At 42.8% G+C, this 12,601-nt stretch overlaps 1 pseudogene; it reads left to right on the top strand.

Annotated features, from left to right (window-relative positions):
- Positions 1-6,570: 6,570 nt before the first annotated feature.
- Positions 6,571-12,601, top strand: part of LOC146835063 (proteasome subunit alpha type-3-like) — a 33,142-nt pseudogene continuing 27,111 nt past the window's right edge.

A 12,601-nucleotide genomic window follows, 5' to 3' on the forward strand; every position in this document is an offset into this window, starting at 1 on the left:
AGGCATGGCACAGAGGGATGTGTGCCATGTTGACTCTTCACTTTGTTGTGCACCAAAACACGCACCCTGCAAAGGCATTGTGTGAGTGTGAAGGTACTGGCCCTGTCAGGGTAGCACAATAAGTGCTGCAGGCCTTAGAGGCCTTCTCTGGTCACAGTGTCCTGGGTACCTATGGTACCATTTACCAGGGACTGACCTGTGGCCAGAGAGTTCCAATTGGGTTTGGTCTTCAATGCAGTTTTAGGGAAAGAATATAGGGCCTGGGTGTCTGACTGGCAGGAGCCCAGGGCACACTTAGTCAATGTACATCAGCAGTTCAGCAAAAAGTGGGGGCACTTTCTCACAGACGGTGGCTAGGGCGAGGTCAGCTGAGTGGAGGATTCTTTGGGGGTATGGAAGGGTAGGCCGTTGTTGTGATATTCTGGCCCAAAGTGGTGGAGGGCTGTGTAGGCATCTGTGAGCAGCTTGAAAGTTATTCTTCTTTCAACGGGAAGCCACTGGAGGTCGCGGAGGTGTAGGGTGATGTGGTTGTGCTGTGGGATATTGAGGATTAGTCTGGCCACGGCATTCTGGATGGTCTGAAGTTTGCGGAGGAGTTTTTTGTTGATTCCGGCATAGCGGGTGTTGGTGATAAGGGCGTGAGTGACCGTTTTCCTGCAGTCGGGGTGGGGGGGTGGGTATCCAATTTAATGTTTGCGTAGTATGCGAAGGGTGTTGAAGCATGCAGAGGAGGTGGGGTGGATCTGGTGATTCATAGTGAGGGATGAGTCCAGTATGATACCAAGGTTACCTGCAAGGGTGGGGGCCACCAGGTGTTGACCCATGTGGAGGGAGTGGAGCCGAGGATGAGGACCTCTGTTTTCTCTGAGTTGAGTTTCAGGCAGCTGTTGTTCATCCAGGTTGTGATGGCTGTCATCCCTTCTTGGAAGTTGTGCCTGGTGATGTCGGGTTTCTTGGTGAGGGAGAGGATGAGTTGTATGTCATCAGTGTAGGAGACAATGTTGAGACTATAGTTTCTGACGATGGTTGCGAGGGGGGCCATGTAGACATTGAAGAGGGTGGGGCTGAGGGAGTGGCATATCCCAACATTTAGTGGTCTTTTCTTAGCCCTAATTGTACCCTCCAATCAAATATGGACTATAGGATTCATTCTGCATTAAGAAAATTGCGCTAAGTGCAACCGAATGCAAACATCAGTAGCCAGCAGCTGCTTGTGCTCACTGCGTTTGTCGTTCTTGTGCTCCAGCAGTAGTAATTTTGTGGCAAATTACACATAATTACGAGAATGGGCGTAATCGCATTTTTTATAGTAATTTCGCGTCAAAAGTGTAACACTACAAAATTGGATTAATTCACATTACTACGGTGTTATTAAAATCTAGCCCAGGCCTAAATTTTACAGCGGAGCACCCAGGTTCAGTCATCCAGCTTACTCTTTCAGCATTAATGCTTTGGGACAGTAGATGCTTCTCTGTTTTAATCCTTTCAGCTACATGACATGTTCTTAGCTCCGTGGTAAGCAAAATAAAAATAGTTGTCACTAAGGTCTAAATCATTTGCTATGAAATGAAAGAGTAAAGGCAATAGAAAGTAAAGGGGTAGAACTAGAGTTGAATTTGTAAGAGTTACAGGCACAAGTGTCTCAAGAAGTGGAACTGGAGAAAGATCCTGCAAATTAGGGCAACTGAGCACATTGAACGTCATTCCCGAAGAAACAGTATTTAGGTGGTAGGAACTCCTTGCTGAGGGACCATTATTGGAACTGTCCCTGACTGACTGGCTCCAAAATAAGTCTGACCAAAGGCCTCCCAACTACTACTATTTAGAGAGCTCAAACGCAAAAGCATTGAGTACTCCATCTTCTGCCAGCCTAGAGTGTTGACTGAAAGAGCATTAAACTTGTAGGATCACAACACTGTCATGCATGGAGCCAGACAAAAGAGCCCCATCGAATAATATTCAAACTTGTATTGATATTCCTAGATAACACTCAGTATATTCAATAAATAAAATGCCATTGGAAGGAGGTAAAAGTAGACTTAGAGCCCACTAAATTAGAGACATTTTGCCATGATAAATCTTTTTCATAAATCTTGGTTGCGATGGACCCACCATAAAATACAAAAGAAGTGGCTTCGCAACTGGGTATCTTAGGAACTTTACAGACGCAATGATAGTAAAAGGGAGTTGAGTGATCACAGAACACATACGAAATAAGTCTGTGTGGATTCTAAAATACTAGGAAGTATCAGGAAGTGCTCATTTGGTGTCAGCCACTAGCCTCATAAAGTGTGTGAATGTAAGTGATACACCTCTAGAACTTGAATTATGGTTGCTTTAATAGTGTGCATGATATACATGCCACTATACAAGTTTAAGAGGTCTGCCCCTGCCTGTCTTGGGTGATCCTGACAGGCATTTTTTCAAGCAGCTACACTGTTTCATAAGTAGTGCAACTTAGTCAGGCTCTAGGACATAACACATAGATTTTTGGATTTGAGGTGTAAACTTCAAGTTGAATAAATGTCCAGTTGGGCTGAGTTAATTGATTCATTATTCTTGTACAACCTGTAAATAAGATAATGACCGCGTTTGATATTCAAAGTTATGAGCTGCAGTATGCAATAGGGCAATGCTGGGCAGTCAAGGGAGCACATGTGTAGTGATGGAGACAGGGACTACAAGTAACACAGAATGTAGATGTCATTTAAACTATAGGCAACACAAAAAGTGTTAAACAGGATGTTTGAATGCTTGAATTAACTGCAGCTACTAAGGAATACATTCAATTTTTTCTCTTAGCTTGCCTGTCACATTACAGACAAAGACCAACCATAACCACATGAAAATCATTGTTAGCCAATCTCAAAAGGAACTATTCTCCCCAAATTGCTGGACACCTACCATCTGAATGACCTGTTGGAGCTCATAAGTAAGATGCAGATTGGTTCCTACGGCAGAGCAAGCTGAAGAAGCATGCCATGGAATATTCATTCCTATAGGCAGTACAAAAAAGTGAAGGGGGTAATGCTTAAACTAATCTTAACCACAACTAATTGCTCTGCATTCAGTAGCAGGCACTCACATTGGGGCATATTATCAAGACAGGCGAGAAAATTATCGCCGCTTTAGCGACAGAAAACTGCAGCTAAAACGGCGATAATGGGCTTGATAATATGCTCTATGGAATTCCACTTGAAGCTCAGGTTAGATGTCCTTCACATCTAACATGGGCTTCAATTGGAATTCCATAGAGCATATTATCAAGCCCATTATTGCCGTTTTAGCGGCAGTTTCCTGCCACTAAAGCGGCGCTAATTTTATCGCCTGTCTTGATAATATGCCCCTTTGTGATGTAGTGGGGCGGGAGAAGGAGAGGGGGAACACAAACCCAAAAAACAATTGTAAATAAAGAAAATTGCACTTACCTTGCTCCGACTGCTGCCACCTTGCTCCCGATCATTACGCCCCGTGGGAACTGCTACACACTGTGCAGGGTCCCAGCTCCCAATCCTAGTGCTGCTCAAATGCTGAGAATAATATTCCCAGCATGTGAGCAGCGCTTGGATTGGTCTGAGCACCTCGGTTCGGTGCTCAGACCTAACCTGGGAGTCTGTGTAGGTGTTTCCACCCAGCTGTACAACACAGCTAGGTTGTGAAAGGCTAAGCGTGCATGACGGTTTGGCTCCAGAGGGCCATCCAAACTGTCATGTGTACTTGGAAGTGTCCACCACCCTACTCCCTGGTGCTGCAGCTGCAGTGTCAGTGTGGGAGGCCACGCCCCTCTCTCGGAAGAAGTTGTAGCCAGCAGGACGAAAAATAAAATGATGATAAAAATGTTTTAGCATTTTATTTTTGCCATTTGCCTCAGCTGGCTTTTTTAGAAGGGGGTGACACCCCTCCGCCATAACAGATGAGCCGCCCCTGTCTGCATTGCATCACAACATATCATATTTAGTTGGTCTGTTCCATTACAGTGATCCATGCAATGCAGCGAAGAACAATTTGAAGTGACTGAGATTAATTCAAGAAAGCTCAACATCATGTCTACTGTCATTTAAGGTACCCGTATGCTCAAATCACAAAGGCAATAGTAAATCAGGATCCGTAGAAGCTTTACTTCTCATGGGAAAATATTTACTATTTTCTCTTACTCAGAAAACTCAAATTGTGATTGCCAGGAAAGGTGGAGCAGGCACATTTTTCCAGGAATACTACGGAGTGAGTCGTGATTTTTCTTTAAAAGCTGTGATTTATGAACAAGTAATTGAACATAGTTCAATTTTCCACAATTCAAAAGTAGCCCGATGTGCATATGCAATTTATTTCTTTTTCATTAAATGGAAAATATTAATTCCTACAGAGAAATCCCTTACCCTGAAATCCCACCCTCTTAAAAGGCGAATCATGTCCCTTCTCACCCTGGAAGTGGACGATGCCGACACTTTACTGGAGTAAAAACCCAACTTTATCCAAAATTGGGGGCATATCAACAACGAGGCGATAGAAAATTATCGCCGCTTTTGCGGGTGTTTTCGGCCGAAAAGCGGCGATAATTTTATCGCCTAATTAGCAAGGTCCTGCTAACGCGTGAAACCTTGCTTTAGCGCACGAAATCTTAACACCGAGCTTTGCATCTCTAATGAGATGCAAAGTGGGCGTTCCTTTCCTGACATGACAGGAGAAATGTCGATAAGCGACATTTCACCTATCATCAAGCCCCACGCTATGAAGCATAGCGGCAGGAAAAGTAGTGATAACCCCTGTTATCGCTACTTTCCTTACGCCTGCTTCAGGACTGACTTAGCCATGATATCCTATGGAAGGAGGATATCATGGCTAAGTTTGTGAGTCCCTATCAACAAGCTAATGCCACATTTCGTGAGATTATCGCTGGGTTTCCAGCGATAATCTCACGTTAGGCAGTTAGCGCTAGGATTTGTATCGCTTTTGAGATAAGCGTTGACAATAGCACGCTATCTCAGTGATAAAAATCCACGCTAGCCGGCGATAATTATCCTCACGCTAAGAGCGCTGAGCGATAATTATCGCCGGTTGTTGCTGATATTCCCCTACGAACGGTCAGATACGAGTTTGGGAATGCTCTCACAGGTGGACAGGGCAAACCTTGCTGTCTTCCTTCAACGCCCCACTCCTTAAAGAGTATGCATTTGCAATTGTAAGCAGTGGCGGATTGAAACATGAGGGGCCCCCCTACAAGGTACATGGAGGGGCCCCCATTCCAGATTTAATCAGGAGCTCTCATGCCAGAGAACTGTGCTGAGGGGTCCCCCTGCAGCTCGGGGGCCTCACACCCTGTGGGGGCTGTGTTATGCCGCTGATTGTAAGAGGCACATACAGAATGATTTCCCGTGCTCGCCACAGAGCCCTTATGTGCAAATTTGAAACACCACAGAACAAGCATTGGCATAGCCAATAGGTCTCGCTTTTGTGACCTTATAAGTATTTAGTTATGCAGCACAATATCTATGGTGCAACAACATCAACTGTTGCATGGCTAAACACTTATAAGGTCCCAAAGGCGAGACCTATTGGCTATGCCAATGCTTGCTTTCTTTGCCTCGTAACACTTCATACAGTGCTCGTGGTTTCAGTTCACTCGCTCCGTTCTCCCTCTCTTTTTTTTAATGCAGGTTTATATAGCATGAACCCCACCCCAATGTATTATTAAAGCACTTATATGAGCGCCAGTTACTCTGCACAAGACCATGTTCTTTTTTGTAGGAGAAGGGAAATTCTACTTGCTGAGTTGCCCAAGATCACAGGATGTTGCTCCAACGCCAAAAGAATGCTTTATGTGAGTGCCAGTTACTTTATGCAAAGGACACATTGTTTTTGTATAAACAGGGAGATTAAATGATTTGCCCAAGATCACAGGATGCTGTGCCGACATCAAGACTTGAACTGGTTTTCTAGCTCTGTAGTCGTCAGATTTGCGCGTGCAAGCCATAGAGCATCCTCTGGTGCCATCTGTTGTTTGTGAGATAAGGCTCCCAGGCTTGCAAATTAAAGATCGTCTGTCCCCCATTACATCCCAGCAACGAGTTTTAAAGCTCCACCTCGTGTGTGTGTGTGACTACATCGTGCCACACCTTGTGGCTTCAGTTCTGTACTTCCATCAGCCGAAAGGCTCACAGATTTGTGGTCCGTGCTTCCACATCCCAAGTGATGCGACCCTCTTTTAACAAGCAATACCACACATGCTACAAACAAAAAATGTTCTCCAGCATAACGAGAGACTTCGATGGCTTAATACATGGCTGCTGGGTGCACTGCAAGGTGAGAAGGAGCGCTCCCTTAAGCAAGAGATGGCTGAATGACAGCTGTAAATGATGCACTCTCTCCTGCAACTGTAAATTTCAAGTTGTGACTGACATGTGCGCTGCTTGTAGCATTGGAAAACAAGACGGGGTGACGTTGAAGAGCGAGTGGAAATGAGAGATGTACACATGGGATGGCGAGGAGGGAGAAACAGACAGGATGGATTGGGTGAGAAGAGAACACTGGATAGACGAGGCATGCGGAGGAGCAGGAGACACGTGGATATGGATGGGTGGGGGAGACTGGAACTGGGGGCAGAATGAAACTGGAGAGACAGATATGCGAGGGGAAGAAGATGGATACGCAGAAGACTTAAAAAAACTGAGTGAAAACTATGGGGAAATGGTAAAACTGGAGAGGCTGAAGGTGGGCACGGAAGACACAAATATACAGATGGAGGCGAGGCGAGAGGAAGAAACCTAGGAAGCTGGGGATGCAGACATTTAGAAGGACACGGACAGGCCACGCGTGGGAGAGAAAGCAAAGTGATCAATAAGGGGACACTGGAGAGACACATGGGGAGGGCTGAGAGAAATAGGGGCGGGGAAAGAAGGAGAGAATACACGTGGGGAAACGAGCTTTGAAGAGACACTCGAAAGGGAAAGAGAAAAAGACTTGCAGCTGCGAGACGCGCTCTGTGGTGGGGGAGGGGCAAGCAAGACAGAGAGGCAGAGCGAGGCGCGCGCGTTGGGGGTGGAGGAGCATGCTGTAAGGCTTAATGAGCCATGAAAGAAAGGCAGATGGCGGCTGCGCGCATGCACGCGCACGTACCCGCAAGCTTGAGGCCAGCAAAAGCCCCTGGTAGCACTTTGAAACCCCACTAAATGTCTCGCAGCCCAGCGCATGCGCTGGCTCAGGCGAAACCTAAAAAAGGGTTGAGTATACCGTAAATATAGACCCAAAGCATTTTGAAGATGACAAATGTTACAACAATTTGGTAGGATTATCCGGGATAGACTTGCAAAGAATATCAATTCTGAAATTGCAAGGGTCAAAATTCAAAACAATGGCTGACAGCATGACTCATGACCTTCTCAAAGACTAGTCCCAAACCCTCACTGACTAGTCAAAGCAGGAGGTCCTACGGTAGGGAATTGAGGGTGGAACTGAATTTAGATACACCCATGTTAGAGGTGAACTGGAGCAAAGGTAAGACCATAGGATCTAAAAGCTGCCAGCAGAGAGCTACTCAAACTTCTAGGACTGATGGCCCGTGAGCTGCTTATACTATATCTGTTCTCGTTAAAAAAAAGCATATTGCTGAAATCTCAAACAAAACACACAAAAGGTGACTAACGGCTGTTGAAGCCAAAGCAAGACATCAAAGTCTTTTGTAAAATACCAGCAGGAGGAAATTGTAATTAATACGCTTGATGTATGGAGACCAATTTTGCTTTGTACCAGACAGAAACCTTCTGGTACTTGGGTGCCCAGGTGGATTCTTCACCTCTACATATGCCTAAACATATTATGTACCAGACTCAGAGCACACAAAAAAAATTATTAAAAAAATAGACTGACATCTAGATACACCGTTCACTCAATACTTCCAAAGTACATCTTCTTTGTGGATAGTCATTCAAAACAAATGTCAAACCAGCTGCTAGAATGCTTCAAAACTTACAAATTTTACTCGGTTATAATTGATAGATGTGATAGTCAGGTAAATTTAACAGAAGGCCAGTACAAGATGTGAAAACACCCAAAATGCAATCAAAGATCCCTCTATGAACCCTTACACATTTAGTCACAGCAACCAATGGCGTTAGCCCAAAGAGGCTGTATATGTTTAAGACACTTCTACAAAATCTGCATTTAAAAACAAAACAAGGGGAGATTTGACCCTGTGGGCAATTCTTAATCTATAGTTGTTTGGCTCTCCTAGTTAAAGAAGGTTGGGAACTGACCCTAAAGTAAACATAGGAAGCCATTGTTTCTGGTGTTATAAAAAGGGAGGGACACACAGGTCAGCATGTATGTGCCTTATTTGCAGCTCTGGTTCGTTCTAAAATAGCATATACATGAAAGCTTCTAAATTGTTGGGCCTATGATATAGATTTAAAGATCTCATCTTTTCTATGAAGTAGTATGTGAAAATGTATTCATTGCTCAGCTCAAATTGATGGATTATAAGTTACTACAAAGAACATATCTAATTCACAAACTACTGTGTAATATATATGTAGGGACTCCAGATAGGTGTGATGAAGCTGATTTCATAATAACCGTATGGGATTACAGGCATTACTGTAATTCTTGAACTCAGTGTTGAATAAAATCACATAATTTATTCAGAGACCCACAAATGAGCATTGGTGGTCTGCTGGGTTGGATTGTCCAAAAGAGAGAGACAAAATGATCTCTAACCTTACTAGTGGCCAAAGTTATCAATGCATGCCAAGAGGTCACCAATGGTACCACAGTATGGACAGTGGCTCCAAGACCTGAGCAAAGAAGGCGCTGCACAGATGTGAGCATTGAGTACAATGCAGGATGACTCCCAGTGCTGGAGAGATGCACACTTGCACCAACCCAAGGGGCTACCCTATAAGAGACAAGCCATACATTAATGAGATCAAAAGTGGTCCCTCCTACCATTGACTCTGCCAAAGTGACCATCTTTTGGCAGCAAAATGACATTAAATGCAAGGCCATGTGGGTTCTTATTATTCCAAAGTGGGTGAAGTTATTGTATGCATCTTCTTATGTTTATCAGTACTGTAGCTTTTTTGTGCCCACCTCCTTTTTTGTAACTTTTTTTTAATTCTGTAGGTTAACAATGTCATTGTTGTCTTTACTTGCATGTGCAAGGTTTGATTTTGTTTGATTGTAAATAATTGTATATGATTTTCATAAATTAATAAAAACAGATAAAACATAATATGTATTGTTCAGAAGGAAAACCACCAATCTTTCCACAAAGCGACAAAAAGCAGCAGAGAAATATTTGGGAAGTGATCGTATAATTCCGCACTTTTAGCAAATGTAAGTAATTTTTATTGTATTGGCAAAAATCATTCCACGTACTGTATTGTACTTTAATAAATGTACTCTAGCACTCCAAAGCCCACACTCTTATCATGGCCCAGGGATTTGCCCATCTCATTTTAAAACAATCTCATCAAAAAAATAAAAAAATCACTCACACATCAACTAATACCTAAAAAACCCAACTACAAGAATAGAAACAATGACACACATCATTGCAAACGGCTGATGCCACACTTCCACCACTCCGTAAGTGAACCCTAGACAGAATCCTACCAGAGAAACCCTAACTCCCAAAATATTAAATTCCTTCATTGCATGTTATCCAACTGGTTCTGTTGTTAACCCACCCCACATTTCAAAATGTTGCTCTACCTGTACAAGTATTCACACACTAAGAGACACATACCCAAGGGAAAAGTGCGTGGGAATCGGGAGGGATAGAGAGAGAGAGGAAGAGAGAGAGTGAGACAAATAACACACCCAGGTCTTCTTTGGCACAAGTCTTTCTCTTATCACAGCCGTATTATAAACACATATTCTCAAATAAGGAAGGATTCCTCAGGAAGGAAGTGACTCACTATCACTAAGCAGAGAGAGAATACACACGGAATTAAAATTAACGATTTCATGTAAGTGGAATACTATTTCGGGTGGGTGTTCACACCCCTACCAGTATAATAACATTAAATTGTCAGGGTGAACCCCAAAGTCATTAAATCAACCTGAGTTCAACCCCATGGTAGCTAGAGCACACAGCAGACAGGCCTAAATTAGGGCAATGGGTAAAGAATGTATTCAGCAGCCAGACATTAAAAAAGTCAAAAAAACAAATAATAAACTGACTGACTGTTGCGAAGGAATACTGCTGGCCATTAAGTATTAATTCCTTAATTATTGTTGTTGAGGAGCACCGGTGGACATGTCCATCAGCCCCTGTGTCCACCTTGTAACTGACAAATATTTGAACAAACACATTCCACAATGACATAGTATATATTCTAGTACATCATACATCACAGTGTGTACTACGTTGCTAAGGAGTAAGAACAGATCCCCCTTTCTTCCAAAAGAAGAAGAAATGAAAACAAAAGAAATTATCAATCACAATATTATTATTCAAATGTCTAAAGTCTACACAGAGCCTGATCTTACCATTGCTCCGCCTGGCCACGACTATGGGGGAAACCCATTCAGAAGCTTCAATAGGTTCTATAACGTGTGCTGCAACCAATTTATCTAATTCCTTAGACACTTCTTCTCTCACAAGTATGGGGATGTTACGACATTTGTGTACCTTAGGTGTGGCATTCTCCTTTAAAATTATTTTGTGTTCGAAACCTTAGAGATTACCCAAAACTTTACTGAATACTTTAGGAAATTGTTTAAAAATGCTATCTCCCAAAGTGCTACGTTCATCAACTACTAAGATTTGTTCCTTGCTGTTAGGATCTAGGATGATGTGTAACTGCTTCTGGTCAAACCATCCAAGAACAGGTGGACCCGTTTTGGCAATATACAATTTACCTCTACTCTCACGTCCTTTGAATTTAAAGGTGAACCAACGATAACCCAACAAATTAATAGTCTCGCCACCATACCCTTCAGGATGTACGTCAGATTCTAATAATTCCTAACTTCCCCAATTTCCATCCAATACACAGGTTTGTTTTTAAAGATCTCATTACAAATATTCACCACTAAGTTGTTACGAACATTCATTATTAAACTGTTTGTGTCCACACTATCTTCTTCACAGTTTTCAGTAGTAGTGACTTCCCTGTCATTGTAATCAGCACAATTAACAAATCTAACATTGGTTCTTCTTTTCTTGCACACTTTATCAAAATGGCCTTAAATGCCACAGTTACTGCACTTGTATTTAATAGCAGGGCAACTTTTAGTATACGCCAAGTGTTCAGTGCTTCCACATCTGTAACACTTGGGTTGGGTTCTAAAATTGGTATTATCCCTGGCTGTGGCAAGGGATTTCTTTTTCTCACCTTGGGTACTCACTTTACCCACCACTTCGTTGCTTGTGTGGTCCTGCTTGAGAACATTGGCACATCTACTAGAAATTTCTGCTTTACGCACAATTGCTAAAATATCATCTAATGATGCATCTCCACTAATCCATAGTCCTTCCTGTATAGCTGGATTACTGCATGCATTACAACTTTGTCTCTGATAAGGGCTTCTTGCAAAACACCAAATTTGCAATCCAAGGCTAACCTTTTAAGATCAGATACATACTGATCAACCGTTTATATTCTGCTTTGTTTCCTCTGGAAGAACTTAAATCTTGTTATGCCTATACAAACCTTAGGCATAAAATACCCATCAAGGTGTACTAAGGCTAAAGCATAAATATTCAATTCTCCTGGAATATTGGCTTTTGTCATTTCATTAAACACTTTCAAACTCACAGGACCTAAATATTCTAAGGCTTCAATGTAGTTTGCAAAATAAGCTTTCCATTCTAACCATTTTAGTGATGGTTCAGAGCCTGAAATCCAAAATGCTTGAGGAGGATTGCTGTTGTAGCTTTGAGTGCTCATGGTGAGTGGATTTGTCCAGTGTCCTTACTTCACCTGAAGAACTAGTCCACTGTCCTAACTTCACCACAACAGAGCAACTCAAAGATAAAAGCAATTAGTAATATTCTAATAATTTAGTAATTAGTAAGGCTTACCGCAATAATGCTGTAAAATAAAGTTAACCGCTGGAGAAGAATGAGAGTTTTTAATAATTATTATTCTCCACAAGCTTCCGATAGTTCTTCCTTCGTTCCCGATAAATTCATTACATTTCAAGATGGCCACTCCGTGAGGTCACGCAACATGACCCGCATGATAACGTAATGCGCCTCGAAACACAGTAACACCTACAAGGGACGCAAAAGCAAGAGGCGTAACATTGAGTACACATCACACAAAGCTCGTTGGGAGGTTCACGCAGGTCACGAGAACTCACGAGCCGTTATTGTTGGATCCGTTGTCCTCACGCTCGGATTTGGCTCCGGCGTCCAATACCTGGATTTCTGCCCAAATCCTTCTCCGCTGTGTGTATCGAACAAATAACAACAACGCCAATCAGAAATCCTGAAGATGCGGGGCAGATCGGAAATCCTGAAGAAGTGAACCTCTCTTCCACGATGCAGAACAGTGAAAATCCAGGTAGGATTTGTAGAATATTCACGTAGGTTCATGACTCCTCAACACCTCGTCCTCAGTGTTGCGAAGGAATACGGCAGGTCATTAATTATTAATTC

The sequence above is a fragment of the Triturus cristatus genome, chromosome 4_2, assembly GCF_964204655.1.
Source record: "Triturus cristatus chromosome 4_2, aTriCri1.1, whole genome shotgun sequence".
NCBI lineage: Eukaryota > Metazoa > Chordata > Amphibia > Caudata > Salamandridae > Triturus > Triturus cristatus.